Genomic DNA, 13,867 nt, shown 5'->3' on the forward strand with positions numbered 1-13,867 from the left:
TCCAAGGCCTTAATCATCTTTGTCATCCTTTGATGGACACAGTTTTCCTTGTCTCTCATACTGGGGAGCCCAGCACTGGACACAGCACTCCAAGTGTATCTCACCAGTGCTTAATTAGAGATGAAAGATCACCTTTCTCAATCTGCTGGTGATGTTCCACGTAATGCAACTCAGGAGAACGTTTGCTTTCTTTGCTGCAAGGCTGAGGTTCAACTTGATTTCCACCAGGACCTCCAGGGCCTTTTCTGTAAAACTCTTTCCAGGTGGTTAGTCTCCAACCTGCACTGATGCTTGGGGTTATTCCTCTCCAGCAACAGGATTTGGCACTTCCCCTTGCTGAACTTCATGAGATTCATCTTTGCCCAATTCTCCAGCCCGTCAAAACCCTTCTGAATGGCAGCACACCCATCGTGTGTATCAATCACCTTGCGTCATCTGTAAACTTGCTGAGGGTACAGCCTGTCCCCTCATCCAGGTCATTAGTAAAGATTTTGAACAGTATTTGTCCCAGTATTGATCCCTGGGGTACACTTGTAGTCAGTGGCCTCCAGCTAGGCTTTGTGCAGCTGATCCCAACCTTTGAGCTTGGTAGTTCAGCTAGTTTTCAACCTATCTCACTGCTGATTCATCTAACCCTTACTTCATCAGTTTGCCTATGAAGATGTTATGGGAGAGAGTGTGAAAAGCCTTGCACATCTTCCACTGTTCTCCCCTTATCCACACCCAGTCATTGCATCATAGGTAGCAATCCATTTGGTCAGGCATGATTCCCCCTTCATAAATCTCTGCTGACTACTCCAAATCACCTTCTTGTTCTTCCTATGTTTTAAAATGGCTTCCGTGATTATTTGCTCCATCGCCTTTCTTGGGATTGAGGTGATGGTTACCAGCCTGTAGTTCTCTGCATTTTCCTTCTTGCTCTTCTTGAAGATAGCAGTGACATTTGCTTTCTTTCAGGAAACTCTCCTGCTCCCCTTGACTTCCCAAAGATAATCAAGACTGGTCTCATGGTGACATCAGCGACCTCCCTCGGCACTTATGAGGGCATCCCTGTAAGCTCAGACAGTGAGTCTCTATTCTTCCCCAGTTATCTGTTCCTGGTTCCACCTCGTACATTTCTTTTTCATGTTTGAGTTTAGTTAGGAGCTCCTTGTTCATCCATGCAAGCCTCCTGTTGCCTTTTTTTATTTCCTGCATGTAGGGATGGGCCATTCTTGAACTTGGAGAAGGCAATTCTTGAAAATCAATCAGCCGTCCTTGACTCCTCTTCTGTCCAGGGCCCCTCAGATAATTCTTCTAAGTACATTCCTGAACAGGCTGAACTCTGCTCTCCTCAAGTCAAGGCTCACAACCCTGCTTTTTGCTTTTTTCCCCTCTTCTCGGGATCCCGAACTCTACCCTCTCACAGTCACTTCAGCCAAAGCTGTCCTTAGCTTTCACATTGCCATACAGTTCTTCCTGGTCACCTCAGTCACCTGTGTCAATGCACTTCAGAAACACCCCGAGTTGCTTGTGCCTTGTTGCACTGTCCCTGCAGCAGATTTTGGGGTGAGTCTGAGAACCTGAGGCTTCTTCCAGATGTCTGATGAAGGCCATAATATGTAAGAATATTTCTAATACTAAGGAAAAAAAGATATTCAGGATTAGATTCAGTTTGAGGAGCGGGTCCCTCTAAATTATTTAGGTCATTACAGATTAGGAGCCTTACAGTAGTTATGAATGGTATGAGAAATCAACCAATTTATTCATACAGCACTGTCAGCTACAATGCTCTTTGCCTCATTTGTCTCATGCTGCAGCTGTCTCAGAGGGGTTGGTGTGCAAAGCAAAGCTCCCAAGAGCTTTACTATACTAGAATAGGCTATAAAATAATGTTTGGCATGAAATAATTGATAGCCAAAGGGCCCGATCCTGTGTGGTCCTAACTATTTCATGAAAGACATTAAGAATCCACAGTACCTTGCCAAGACCTCCGGATATCTCAGAAGAAGAGCTCAGAGTCTTCTAATAGCTGACCGATATGCTGAATTTATCAGATTATTGGAGCAATGGGTTTTTAGACTAGTTCATATTGCAGTCAAGTCATAGTCGTACTTCGTTGTCAGTACATTTTGAGTATGAAGAGGTTGAAAAGCAGTCAGGCACAAGGAGCTGCTTAATTATGAAATTCCTGTTCATGGACATGATGGTGAGCTGTGCAGTAGTATGTGGGCTCTAAAACCCGATGGTATGCTGGGCAATTTATCTGTGCAAAAGATCATTATCAGTAAATGACACGTGTAGAGATGGTAAGGAATCACTTACAGTTATGTTTGCGACAGTCCCTTCTCTGCTGTTTCTGACCTGTGTTTCTCTTTCTAATGTCTCTCTGTCGCAGACTACAAACAGGATTGCTAAATCCTTCAACATCCAACAGATCATACCCTGAAACAGTCTGTATGAAGGCTTTTGTTCAGTCTGAGCAAGTCTTTATTTTCAATTAAAATTAAACACCCACTTGGGACTCAGGTGATGAGGAGAAGTATGGTGGGTTGACCATGGCTGGATGCCAGGTGCCCACCAAGCCACTCTGTCATTTCCCTCCTCAGCAGAACAGGGAGGGGAGAAAAAAAAGATGGAAAACAAAACAAAACAAAACAAAACAAAACTTGTCATTCAAGATAATGGCAGCTTAATAAAGAGAAAGCAAAGGATGCGTGCGGAAGCAAAGGAAACTAAATATTTATTCTTTACTTCCCATCTACAGGTGATGTCCAGCCACTTGCCAGCAAGAGAGGCTTCAGTACATGTAGTGGTTGCTTCAGAAGATAAACATCATAATAACAAGAGCCCCTTCTCCTCCTCCTTTCCCTCAGCTTTTATTGCTGAGCAGATGTATGGAATATTCCTTTGGTCAGTCTGGGTCTTACCCACCCCCAACCTACTGGGTGAGGGGGAATGTTGGAGAGACAGCCTTGATGCTGAGAGAGCTCTGATCAGCAGCAGCCAAAACACTTGTTTGTTATCAACATCTTTCTAGCTACCAATACAGCACCATGAGGGCTACTATGGGGAAAATTATCTTAGCCAGACTCAAAATAAGAAGGAAAACTGATATCCTCTGGTCTCATCTCAGCCACAGGTACTGCTATATCCAGCACAGCTGAGCTGTTGGAAAATGAGCAGTGACTTCAGCTAGCTTGATAAAACTCGACAACATCTACCCCTGGATGCATTACATTGAAACCAGTGACTAAAATGCCATCAAAGTTGCATCACTGGTGACAGGAACAGTGTCACCTTGATTACAAAAACAAGTTTGCAAGAACAGATGTGCTGGTGGGAAGGTGTTGAGAGTTTTATAAATCCCAAAATGACCCATTTGGGGAGGGGTAGCCTTTCTGATCACTTCCATGGTGTCTTGAGCATCCCTGGCCGCTATACAGTAGCCTGGAATGACCAGTGCCATTAGCTTCCTTTTCCTGAGGCCCCATTGTCAGCTTTTTATAAAGAAAGCATTGATCCAAATCAAGCCATACTCAGAAACAGAAAAAAAGGCTGACAGACTTATGAAAATTATTATAAACACCAACAAATGGCTCTTAAATTTAAAAATAATGATAATAATAATTTTAAAATTAAATAAAATACCACAACAACCCCCCTTAACTTTTAAAACATCTGCTTGGGCACAGAAGAAGTTGTGCAAAACACCCAGTGCTGATGGCAAGTCTCAGCATCTGTCTGGGACACTTGTTAAGTTCTGCTGCCTGTGACTGTCTACCCAAAACTGGAGAGTAGATCTCACACTTACTCATAGAGATTGATGTTTTGTGGCCTGAACAGTTGTACTGAAGTCAGTGACATTGTTCAGGGGGTCAGGATTTTCTCACTGTAAGTAACATTTATCTGCCCAAGAATAAAGTACTTGAAAATTATAGATGATTTCTTGAACTTCCACCCTGTTTTCTCTCTTCCAGTGACAATTGAATATTTGTAGAAATTCAGTTTATTGAAGAATTTTCCACGGTTCTTCAAGGTTCAGAATCACAGATGGACACAGTGGTACCCAGTCATTACCGATGCTTACTGTGTCTTATCAGAGACCAGTCCTCAATATTTAGATGTAAGAGCATAACATGCACATGAAATGCAACATGAGTAATGATCCAGCTTAGAGAATTTCTAAATAAGCAGCAATCTCTCCCCCCGTTACTGATTGCAGAGAGGCAGAGACGTATTGAACTGCATACCTATTACCTTTCGGTGACACATCACGCTGCCATTCGAAGGAGCAGCAGAAACATTATTATTGCTCCCTTCCAGAGAAAGGTCAAGAAATAAAGGAATTACTTTATACCTGCAGAGATGAGATTTGGGGCTTTTTTTTGAAAATAAAGCTTTTTTGGTTCCCTTTTTTCTTCCTAAGAAAGTATAATGATTCTGGACATTTTGACACAGAAATATATTAGCACCTATTGTTAATAATAATAAAAAATCATTTCTCAAGGCACATTATAAACGCATTGCCACAGCATTTCACTTCCATGAGGAGCTTTGCCTAAGATCTGACTATAGGTCCATACTGTTCCCAGTCACAGCAGCTTTTATTAATGACATAGCAAAGCCCAGAATCCTCATTTGTACACATTTCTAGACAGAACCAGGATCTCATTTTTCATTCATACAATGAAAGAACATAGTGTTTCCCTAGGCCTAACATCTCCTTGCCCCACACAGGCAGAAAAATGATCTGTTCTCACTGAAGACTTCTCCTGACTTCATGTGGTGATGACATTGCTGCAATTGCCAAATACTGCCCTCATGCAGCCCACACAAACCAACTTGCAAAACATTGCCACAAATGTCAAACATCACGAAAAGCCATATCCTGCTCAGAGCAAGCATTTTGTATAAAAGCGGTGGACGTTTTCACCCAATGAAAGATTTAACTGAGTGTGCTCTTCACCAGAGAACCAGCTCCTTGTCTGGTATGTCCCAGCCAGGCTACATCAGAGTTTCTGCCCCAGAAACTCTCTTTGCTTTCAGACATGTAATGGACTCAGTGGAGCATGCAGATCTGCATGTTCCTCCAAGAGCAGGACCAGGCACCGAACTGATCATTGCATGGGACAGGACTCCTGCGTTTGCCATGTCAGTCAACACAACTGCACCTTTTCTCAGCCCACTGAAAGGAATTGTGGAAAGGAATTGGGATGGAAAAGGAAGCTTTCACTATAGGATGTTTCAAAAAGACCAATCCAATTGGAAATCACTATACCTCTGCAACTATGAACCACTCTTTAATGAAACTCCTACCACTTGAAAGTGCGGGGCATAGAGTTTTCAAACCTGGGTGACCTCAAAAACAGAATCACAGCAGCGGTGACCTCAGTAGAAGAAAGCACTTTGAGAGGAGTTTGGGATGAACTCAACTATCATCTCGATGTTGTCTGTAGAGCAGGTGGAGGGAACATAGAGCATTTATGAAGAGGTTACTAAAACTTAATTACTTATTAAAGCATAATTTTGTGTAATTGTAACATCACCATCGTGAAAGATACTGCTTTGAAATTGGGTCCATCTTTTTGAAACCTTGCACAACAGGATCTTGAACGAGGCCATGGTTTTGGGATTTTAGAGAGATGAAAATACGACTACTGTCTACCTGCAGCACAGGTTCACATCCCTTTAATCTTGCTCACAGCAACTCATTGAGCTTTCCCCACTCTCAGCAACCTTCATGTAGACTCCTTGGAACACCAAGAGCAGACCTTTTCTTGCTGTCCTTACTGATGCCTGGCTGTGTTGGTCATGTTTTGCCCTTTTCATCAGACCCCCTCATCTTCCACACTCGCTATCACTTCTCCTTGTCACTCCCCTTGCCCTTACTTGACCTTCAGAGAAGGAGCAACTCATGTATCATTCCAGAGGGAGCCACTTGACCCCAAAATAGCATCCAGAAGGACACTTCTCTTCCCATTGCCCAGAGACAAGACTTTGAAAAGGTAATAAGACACAATAAAAGTGTTTATAAAGACAGTGATGGGCCTGAGCTCCTTCCAGCTCTTATTGCTCACAGCACAGCTCTTCAAGGCTCAACAAGAAAGGCTCTTGTGTGACGAACACTGCTCAGACTCTGGATGGTGGCCAGGCCAGGTCCTGGAAGCCTTATCTCAGCAGGCAAGACAAGTGAACATTGGGGTAAGGAGGGTAAGTAACACTGTGTGGAGCTCAGCTGAAGGGTTTCCAGGCTGGGACATTTGGCCACATGCTGAACTGTGAAAAAGAGGAAAAAAAAAGTCATCCCTATTTGTGTGCATATATTTATACACACACACACACCCTATATATTCCTTTTGTATATGCAAAGGGAATGCCAGGACATGTTGCTGAGCAGCTGAAACTTAATATTTTCCTCAAATCTTCCCTTTCTGTAACTTTTTTAACACATTACAAAATAAGAAAAAAATCACTAAGTAATTCAGAAATGCCAGGATAGGTTAGCTTTTTACATTTTTCACCAATATTATCCTTTTTTTTTTTTCACTCTGTTCAAACAATAACAAAAATACCCTACCCATTCTGGAAGTCATTTTAGCAATGAGACAGCTGCCTTTTCTGTTGGGAACCAGAGTCCCAGCTACAAACTCTTACGTTTAACAGGGCCACCACTTGTCATGGCAGAGGCACCATTTCTTTTCTTTGTGGAAGAGGGGTTGCAGAGGAGGGTGTACGTGAATTAGAAGGTAAACATGAGCTTTGCCATACATAATTGTTCACAGGTTCAAAACACCACACAAGTTAATGCTGAGGAAGAAAATGGTACTTGGAGACCTGCAGTTGAACCCTTAAGCCAGAGATTTTTGTATTATAGTAATTAACATTGTTTCTCTCTAGCAGCACCATAGCAAATCTAAATGCAAGAGCTATAGGAGGGGAAAATAATTTTATTTTATAATATACCGCAACACTCTCAGACCCACCTTCTTAAAAGTGCCAAGTTGGATGTTCAAATAGCCTCTACACCCATATACATCCTAGTGCTTTGGCCAGATTTCCTTGCAGCAATAGGAAGGAAAAGAGATGCCAGCTACCCAGCCCCCATCATCTCCTCACCCTTAGCTTAGGCTTCAGGCACTGGTTTTGGATAGGTCTTTCTTGTACAGTTTCAGATCTTAAAATCAGGGTGATCTTTTGCCTCTCCATTCAGTCCCACTTCTGTGAAGCATTAGGACTTGCAAGTATGTGGTGTTTTTACTTGAATGCTACTGAAAAGGATCTGTCCTTTCCTTCTCATCATCGCCTCTTAATTGCTTAGGTAGGTTGGTAGGTGATCTATCCTTTTTTTTTCAAAAAAAATTCTCATTCTTTTAGGTTGCCCCTTGGTACCTGTTCTGGGTGTCCTGGTGGACTTAATGCAGATGTGCTGGCAAGTTAATCTGCTGCTGCAAAACCATTGGCACCTGCCTTTCCTACAGCCCATCTCCTGACATCCCTCCTGGTTCTCCCACACCCAGATGGTCCCTTTCATTGTCCTTTTGGAGCAGTTTTAATCCTACTATTAGAAACCTCCGCAATCCTCATGGATCATACAAAGCTAACATCAAGTTCTGTTTCAATGGCCCCTTTAATTAAAAAAGAAAAACCAATACTCTCTCAATGTCACAGCTGAAAAGTCAACCTCCAGCAATTAGGAAGATGCAATCACCCTATTTCTGACTCTTTCTGCAGGGCATCAGACATGAAAACATGATATGTTCTGTGAAAGGAAGGATTGCATTACTTCTATTTTATCACCCCACCGCTGAGTTTTATGCATTTGATTTGGCCTTTTAGTCAATTTCTTGTAAGTGATTTTTTTTCCCCACCATAATCAGGTGCAGTTTCCTGCAGTTGTTATCCTGCTGAAATTTAAACTTGTGCATGTGATCTCAAGGCTAATAGAAGGCTTCAGGAAGGAGGCAGAAACATAGCTGAGTCACAAAATTCACCACCTCAGCATCCTTATTAATGTATGAGATTTAGAAGGAAATCTTTGTGTAAAGCTGTATTGGGTTTGCATGGCAAGGCTTTGGTAGCAGAGGGGCTACAGGGGTGGCTTCTGTGAGAAGCTGCCAGAAGCTTCCTCCGTGCCCGGTAGAGCCAATACCACCACCACCATGATGGACATACTGCTGGCCAAGGCTTAGCCCATCAGCCATGGTGGTAGCATCTCTGGGATAACGTATTAAAGAAGGAAAAACCACTGTGGAACAGCACCCAGGAGAGAGGAATGAGAACATATGAGAGAAACAACTCTGCAGACACCAAGGTCAGTGCAGAAGAAGGACAGGAGGTGCTCCAGGAGCAAGAACAGAGATTCCCCTGCAGCCCGTGGTGCAGATCACAGTGAGGCCGGCTGTCCCCTGCAGCCCATGGAGGTCCATGGTGCAGCAGATCTCCACCTGCAGCCATGGAGGACCCCATGCTGGAGCAGGTGGATGCCTGAAGGAGGCTGTGACCCTGTGGGAAGCTCGTGCTGGAGCAGGCTGAACTATCTGCCTAGTAAAATGTTACCATGACAGAGAGAGATTAATTTAGTTTGTGCATCTCATACTAAATGGCATCTGTAGGATCAAATCAGTTGATCCAAATGAAGTGATGGCAGAAGTACATGTCAGTATCTTTCCTCTTACAGAGACAGACAAATTCTGCATATGCACATGCTTGTTTCTCTAGAGCCTGTACAGAAAAGCTTCAACTTCTCCTCCTGCCCCACCTGCCATTCAGAGAGAACAGATAAAAACTGATGCTCTGTTAATGTACTGCACCTGACCACCTCCTAATTTTGCAGGCCATTAATAACTTTCCAGCTGCCATTAAATGTTTCTTTTTGGAAAACTGAACATACACACTTGCTCACACACTGTTTGATCTGACAGCACACACAGAAGCCATAGCAACCAGCAGAGAAGCCTCAGCTGGCTTGAGCTGCACCCCCCACACCTCCTGCTCATTGCACAAAATACTCTGACTCTCCTGAGCCTTTTCACTTAAAACCCACTCTTCAGAAGGAGTAGCCAAGTGTTTTCTTATTTCATGCTGTAGTCAGAGCTTCCACCTTTTCTTTGGCTATCATGTGTTGCTCATATTGCTCAGGATATGGAAAGGAGTTCTGGGTTTTTTTTATTAGACTTGGGCTCTCCCTCAAAATTTCAAATTCAAGGTTCAAATTGAGATCAGCTTTTTAAAAAACGTTTACAGATATGATGCACCATGGTGGGGGAAAACAGAGTTAGCTGTGACTCAGTCTGGGTAGATGGGTGTTAGCACCCACAAGCTTTCTGACCTGGCTAATACACTGTACTTCAAATGTTATTTTGCTCTCAGACAAAGTAGTGCAAATGAGGGCATCAGTAAGGCTGTGCTGTGGGACACTTGGCAGGCACAGGCACCTCTGCACAGCAGCTCAGGTCCCCTAAATCCTGAACCCCACAGCTCCATCCCTGCAACACCCCACAGCTCCCAAAGCACCCTGGCAGACCTGGGCACCCCAAACCTCTGTCCCCACCAGTTGCTGCACCACATCCCTGAGACGCTCCAGGTGTTACACAGCGCTCTTCAGCGCATTCTGGAGCCCACATTTCCTAAATTATTTCAACCCAAAAGTGAGACACTCCCAGCTATATCAGGTGGTTCTATCCCAGCTGGTTGTCTAGAGCAGAGTTGAGTCCAGTGAAAATGAAATCAGTGATAGTTCCAACGTTTTAGAGGAAATTTTAACACACACCAGAAGAGCTTTTCTGAAGAAACTGATGAATTGGTGGGGAAAAGAAAACATACTATGGCATTTGGGAGAAGTGAGGAATGCAAAAGTGAAAACTGGAAATCTTGGTAAAGGATGTTGTTTTATAGACTGAAAGTACTGAGTAAAACATTCCTTAGTTCATTTTTTTTTTTTTCTCCTGAAAAAACCAAACAAAACAAACACAAAAAACCCAAAAAACCAAAACAAAAAATCCCCACCACACCACAGCATTTTTCCTTTTTTAAATACGAAAATTAAGAACAAGAAGTTAAATAAGTTTTTCAAAATTCTCCATTTAACATATTTATCTATTCAATTAACAATAACTACAACCTTGTTTTAATCACACCTTGAAAGCCAAGTAGTTGAGAAATAGAGATTAAGATCTTTGGAGGTGGTAGGTAGTCTGACATTAGCAGGAGAACCTTTTAAAGCAGTACAACTGTATTAACTCCACTTTATTATACAATTAGTTCTAAGCCTCCAGCGATGGAGAGGAAAACAAAGGATGAGAGTGCAGCTCATTTGAAAAAAAAAAAAAACACAAAACCAAACCAACTAACAACAACAGAACACAACAAAAAAGCAGCATAGTATTCTCCCAGACTTGCTATTTTAATAATCTCCATTGGTGCACATTGTGGTTTTCCCTGTCTTTCCAAGACCTCTGGACCATTACAACTCTAAAATCACTTAGTCCCAATTTCAGCAGTTTGAACAAATCTAGGAAAATGCCTCTGCTGTCACTTTATATTCAGTTTACTGTGCAAAATTAGATTGACAACTTTGGAAGCTAAAAGTCACCTTGTGTTTCAAGCCCTCATATCACAGAGCAAGGAGTCATGATGATCCAGCCAGGTCTTCATAAACCAACCACATGATTCCTCAAGCAACTCTTGTGCCAGGGGATGTGCTCAAAGCAGAAAATCACCCAACTCCAGTGGTGGAGACTCTACCGCAGTCCTTAAGAGATTTTAAGAATTTATTACACTCACTATTAAACAACTATAGCTCATTTGTACTCTGTATATATTCATTTTTCAAAACACCGAACTTTAAATATCTCTATTTGCTGGTCTGATGATCAGTTCTGTTTCCCCTGTAAGTGTTTATCAGCTGTGACATTATCTATTAACCTTCCTTGATAAATTAAATAGATTGGGCCCCTACTCGTTCACTATAAGGCGTATTTGCCAAACTTGTAATTATTTTCCTGAGCAATAGCTTGTTTCCCATTTTAAGCTACTCCAGATAACTCCCATTTATAGGTAGAAGCCATCTAAGAAAACTACAGCCTCTTAAAAAAAGGTGAATTGAAGTTGCAGAGACCCACATCTCCATTCTATTTTATAGACAGTAGTTTATTTCCAGTCTTCCCTACTCCTTACAGCCAAGCTTAGCCCTGCCCACAGAGTCACAGAATGTTAGGGATCGGAAGGGACCTTGAAAGATCATCCAGTCCAATCCCCCTGCCAGAGCAGGAACACCCAGATGAGGTTACACAGGAAGGTGTCCAAGTAGGCTTTGAATGTTTCCAGACACGGAGACTCTACAACCCCCCTGGGCAGCCTGGTCCAGGGCTCCGTCACCCTCACTGTGAGGAAATTTCTTCTTATATTTCAGTGAAGCCTCCTGTGTTCCAGTTTGTACCCATTGCCCCTTGTCCTATAATTGGTTGTCACTGAGAAGAGCCTGGCTCCATCCTCCTGACGCTCACCCTTTAGATATTTATAAACATTGATGAGGTCACCTCTCAGTCTCCTCTTCTTCAAGCTAAGGAGCCCCAGCTCCCTCAGCCTTTCCTCATATGGGAGATGCTCCTCAACTTCCAAGATCTGGCAGGATACCAGTGGATGAAGCTGCATCACAGGCTGCACCATCACAAGGTGGAGTGGTACCTTCTGAGTTCTAAGGTTTACCAACTCCTGCAGTTACATCCCATACAGCCTGTGGAAAGGAAACACTCTGGCTTCAGCCTGTGGCTCTCAAACGTACTTTCTGTACTAGGCCCACAACCCCAAATAAAACTTGAGAATACATATGTCATGTTGGCTACTGAAGTAGCTCCATCAGGCTGACTGACATTTTTTTGTGCAACTCAGAAATACAGAAAACAGGGACATTCTCATACTGCAGTCAGCCAGAGGCAAACAAGTACATCTGATGACAGTTGCTGGAGGTGTGACAGTGAGAGACGGCTCTGAGAATTCTCCCATCCTCACCTTAGCACCAGTGCAGCTGCCACACACAAGCAGTGACAGGTAGACATGGGATCTAACACACAATTTTATGCAAAATACATGTAGCTAACATGACACCAGCCACAGTAAACAGCAAGTACTTTTATACTAGTAGTGCCGTGCCTGTAGCAGTTTGGTGATAATGATCGATTTCCTAATGGCTGAAGGATACTAAAAATAGTAATAAACACCCAACTATTATATCCTTATTCTCAAGCTAATCTCGAGTGATACAGATGTTAATGAAATCCAAGAACCTCGCACATCCATAAAAAGTCATAACTTCATGAAAACACTTCTTACTAAGTACTGACAATTCGAACTGCATTGTATCTGTGCAGTGAAATCACAGGCACTCACGGGTGGCAGGGCAAGCCTGCAGATCACCTACATGAAGACCTTCTTCTGCACCTCGTGAGAGTTTATACTGGTGTCAACATGGCTGCTTTTGTACAGAGCAGCTGTCACCCAAATTAGACCAAGCTGTGCAGCTGTAATACCAGCACAGCAGGAAGCTTGCTCCTGGCATCGCACTGCAACCAACATCATCTTGTCTCCCACAATGGAAGCACAGGTGATGATTTCTTCCATCCTTGATTGTTTCAAGCAATTTTCAGCTTTAGCTTTATTACTATAATTCAAATCAATACCTGGAAAAAGGGTAGTGGGTGACCTACTGATAGCACATAAGCTATCACACCCCTATTACGCCTGATAACACAGTGAACACAAATCATGCACAGATGCTGTTAGAGGAAAGCAGCATTGCCTCTTCCACCCCTGTAGAGCTTCCTCCAAAGTAAATACAAGTGTGGGAAGAAAAGGGGAATAAAGGGAGAAGTGCCAGAGAAAAGGCATTTTGTGCATTGGTTGTGTATTTCAGGCAAACAGGTGTGTGGGAGAATCACAGCTGCTCTACCAAGGGATTAAGTCCTCATGGGACTCTCAGTTTTGCATCAATCTCAAGTAATCAAAGTGGGAGTGAACAAAGTGAAGTATCCTGCTCTCTCCTCACCCAAAATGATCCAGTCCACAATAGAAACTACTCTGGATGTTCTCATTCAAATATTACCAAACACAGGGTCTAAGTTTCCAAACACGGTTCAATAGTTTTTAGCAGGGAGTTCAAAAAAAGAACAGCCAAAACCATGAAATGATTCTGCCCCTGCCCTTCAGTTTGAGCAGACTAGAGTCAAGCAGTTCTTGTGAAATTCTGATACTAAAAAGGGAGTTTTCCCTTTGACATTAAATGGGATATTTTGATTGAAAACAGACAACTGTTCCACTCCTCTGTATTCTATGTTTCCTTGTACCCTACAAAAACGCTTGTATTTTGTATATAAAAATACAGATTACTTTTGTCACATTATTTTAAACAGAAGATTACTAAAGAATTCATTTTCTACCCATGAAACTAGGACTCGCCTCTAAGCCACTCCCATCTATTCATGTGAAGAACAGCAGAGCGCTGCATTAAACAAGTCCTGTGTTGCAGCTGAGTTACATTAAAAAAAAGGTTAATTCCAAGTCTTGCAATCCCCTCTCAACTCTATTTTTCTACCTTGTGTATTTGAAAGGTATACAGCAACAGATGAACAGGGAGAATTTAAGCAGGGTTACTGGGGAATTAGTCAATTTACTCAATGAATTGTCCCATAACCACAGCAAGGACTACTAGACTCCTGGACAACCTTGCTTGATCCTGTCATGAGAATCTTGGCCTGAGCTGAATGATTCCTTGTTCTTCTCCTCTCTTATCCTCCTTCTCTACCAGTTTAGATCCTGCTAAAGTACAAAGCTCTTGACAGAAAGTTCGAAATTTAAGACAAAATATGGAAATAATGAACCAACTACTTCC

This window comes from Patagioenas fasciata, chromosome 1 (assembly GCF_037038585.1).
Source record: "Patagioenas fasciata isolate bPatFas1 chromosome 1, bPatFas1.hap1, whole genome shotgun sequence".
NCBI classification, from domain to species: domain Eukaryota; kingdom Metazoa; phylum Chordata; class Aves; order Columbiformes; family Columbidae; genus Patagioenas; species Patagioenas fasciata.